The following is a 4,002-nucleotide window of genomic DNA, read 5'->3' on the forward strand; positions in this document are numbered from 1 at the left end:
ATATTCATGAGCTGGCTCTTGCCTGTATTTCTGTTAGAGAAAAGTGACACAGTGGAAATATCTTTAATAAGATAAACTACTCTGATTCCAAAAAAGAGTATTAGAAAATTACAGATATTTGACTGTAAGCCACTCTGGCTGAAAATAACTAGATGGGAAGGCTGAATTAAAACTAACAATCACATGAAGCTAAAACAATATCTAAAAGTTTTTAATTAACTAAAGAAAACAATCACATTTTGTGAGACTTAAAATAATTGGTAACTCTGGAGGCAAGTATAACAAAGAAATTGAGGTAACTTAGTGATTCTCATTAGGCTTTGCTAAATTACAGCTCTACACAGTATGAGTTTTCAGGAACAAACCTTAAATCATTCTTTTGCTATTATCAACGTTATACGTCAAAAGCAGGTATTTCAGAGTCTTCACATTGGCCATCAGCATGCTCATATGGAGAAAAGAATTGTAGTGAAACTATTGCTCTGATACCAGCACAGGAAAGTTGTAGAGGTAAGCAGGACAGTACTGCTGGAAGAAGCTGCTCTAAAACTGAAAATATTTTGACTGGATATTATGGACTGTGTACTGGGTTTTGTAAAGTTGAGCAATTTGAGTGAGCAGACATGATGATACAATCTAATAAAAACAACTGAACAGGTAGAAAATGAAGTGTTCTTTGGTTAATTTCAGTAAAAACTGAAGAAAACAGTGAACCACAGACAGAAAAGTATCGTATTCTGTTGTGTCAAAACAATGCAAAAAAAAAAAACAAAAACCAGAAAAAAGAAATGTACTACAGAGGAACTATTTTCAGTTAGAGTTGTAATATGCAAACATAAGAAAACTTAAAATGTAATATTTTTGTAGTTGACATTTCATTATGAGGAGTCTAATAATACACAAGCAGATAAAATATGCCAAATATATTCTTAAAATGATGACTATGACAAAAAAGTTCAAACCTGAAGATATTGTAAAACTTGATTTAAAAGTCAATGCATATGGAATATAGAATATTTTCACCAACATCTTTGAAAAAAGAGAAAAGCTTGCTCATAATGCAGAAATTTTATTAAATAAGACAAGTGGTTCATAGCAAAACAGAGTTCAGTCTTCTGTTAACAAAATATCTGACTTGGCTGACCTGTTAAAACAATTCTAGTAACAGGCATCACATAATATGAATATTAATAGACAATAATTTTTGCTATCTACTGTATGACACAGTAGAGATGTGTTTACACCTTCTCAGCTTGCTGTGGTTTGTCGCCAGGTAGTAACTAAGCACCACGCAGCCACTCACTCAATCTCCCTGCCCACAGTGGGTTGGAGAGGAGAATCAGCAAAAAAGGTAAATCCTCTGGGTTGAGATAAAAATAATTTAATAATTAAAATAAGGTATAATATACTACTACTAATATTAATAATAACAATGAAAAGCAAACAAAGAGAAGACAAAAAAAAAACAACAAACAACAGTGGTGCAAAGTACAATTTCTCGCTGCCTGCTGACCAGTACCTAGCCTGACCTGAGCAGCGATCAGCCCCTCCTGGCCAATTCTCCCCAGTTTGTATAGTAAGCATGACATTCTATGGTATGAAGTACCTCTTTGGGTAGTTTGGATCAGCCATCCCAGCTATGCTCATTCCCATCTTCTTGTGCCCCTTCTCAATGGCAGAGCATGAGAGACTGTGAAGTCCTCGCTTAGGGTTAGCAGCAACTAAAACATTGGTGTGTTATCAACATTATTATCAGACTAAAGCCAAAACACAGCACTGCACCAGCTACTTGGAAGAATATGAACTCTATCTCAGCTGCAACCAGGACACAGCTTCATTGATGTCTTCCTTATTAAAACCATCAGTAACTTGTATTGAGAAGTACAAAATGAGTCAAAATTACAGCTGCTTCAATATAAAAGGGAGCAACATCAGAAACAAAGAAAAAAACTTCCAGTAAATACACAGATAACACACATTACATAAAATTATTGATACTATTAATTCTTGAATAGAGCTACAAACAACTTGGACATTTTATTCTTAAACATATGTATATATATGTTAAATATGCATTCAATATACTTAATAAACACAATATACATTTATTACATTATCTATATTAAATATAGTAAGTTGGATTTTAATTGTGTGTTTAATACTTAGTATTTACATATATATAATTTTAACATATTTGTAAATCTATATGTACATATAGATGTGCATTTACGCATAAACTTGTACCTATATATGTATGATATATATGTCTATATTATGAGTACAACAGAACATGATAAGCCAATTTGTAAATTTTGGATGGAAAGAATCTGATGAAAGGCAAAAAACCTTTGGTCACTAAATTACCTTGTCCAGTAATGTCTAACACTACTGAATACTTACATTTGATTCTGGAGGAAACCAATCCACTTTGAAAGACCAGAAGAGAACTTGGCATAGGTCTATCAGCATTTCTGATAAGGAGCAGATTCTTGGAAAGACTACTTAAGATTGTGTTTGTAAAATAGTGTGCATTTTCTAAATATATTTGGAACAGTATGATTTACTTTTTACATTAAATGCATCTAAAAAGTTATGAAATAAGAAATAAAAAAATAGCAAAACATGCTGAACACTTTAAGCACGTAGAGACAGAGCCACTGTTTGGAATCTGCACAAGATGTTCTTGAGGATTCTAATGAAGGGTCTTGTCAGATATCGGTAGCGACTCAGATATCAACTGGGTATTTTATTAAATTTCTAAACAGTATAACTCCTTAGACAAATTTTGAAAAAGTTTTATAAAATGCACCTTAAATAGTGGCTTGAAGATTTTGGACATACCACCTATAAGAGAACAGATAAATTAAAGCCTAAATCTGACTCAGGAGACCATCTGTATCCTAACTAATGGGGGTGGAGAGGAGGAAACAAAACAAGAATCTAGCAAAGGAGTTGTTACATTACAGATGGAACACATGGTTGAATAGAAGATCTATGTCTATCATCCTCTAAAAAAGCGGAATATTATGGAACAGGGCAAGGAAGGTGTAACACAGTGTTGGGAGAGTCTGACATAGAATCTTCAGATCAGACTGCCAGTGACAAGATATCTCACGAGGATTTTCAGATACGTTTCCATATTGATGGTATCCTTTATGGTCTGTTCCAGACTTCATTAGAAATTATTTTTCTGTAATATATAACAATTACTGTCAATTGCAAGACAAACAATTGGTTTGTCTTATTAATATTAAAATCTAGTAAATAATGTTTAAAAACAGGGTGATGGATTCCTCTGAATTGAAATAAATGTTATTGGAAATCAGAAATAATTGGTGCCTTGCATCTGCCATACAGAACAGAGTGAAGACCAACAGGCTTCTGAAAATATAATTTTTCCCACTGTTTTCTCTAATTGTAAAATAAAAATCAGACATATAGGAGAGAACAGCCAAAAGGAAGTGTTCCTAGAACAAAACTGTCATGGGACTGTTACTCCTTGTACAGATTGAGAAAGTTAGAAATGAACTTTTCTGTAGACAACCTTCTGGCAGCCAGGTAAAGAGGAGTGGCTTAGCTGAGTATGACCAATGGGAAGTGCCTGTATTTAGGATATTTCACATTTTACTTTTGTTGGAGTATTCAATAAAAGCTACATTTCATTCTAAAAATCAAGGCAAATGTTACGTTCAGAATGAAGTCAATTAAGTAATGCTATGCTAGCCATCTTGTATTTTATATATAAAAAAGTGATATTGTCATATTCTAAAGCATATTGAATTAACAGAGATCCAAGAATCAGTATATAAAATAGTAATTTTTGCCATTTTGGTTTTTGTTAAAATGGATTTTTAAAAAAAGTGATACACAGTACAACACTATGAAGCTCCAAATAGATACATGTTGAACATCCTATGTTACATACAGATTCTGAAGATATATTTCTTCTGTATGAAACTAAGAACTAAATTTCAATTGTAGCACACACAATTTTCCAGCCCT

The sequence above is a fragment of the Pezoporus occidentalis genome, unplaced genomic scaffold (genome assembly GCF_034315485.1).
Source record: "Pezoporus occidentalis ecotype Australia unplaced genomic scaffold, CSIRO_AGI_Poc_V1 ctg5, whole genome shotgun sequence".
NCBI lineage: Eukaryota > Metazoa > Chordata > Aves > Psittaciformes > Psittacidae > Pezoporus > Pezoporus occidentalis.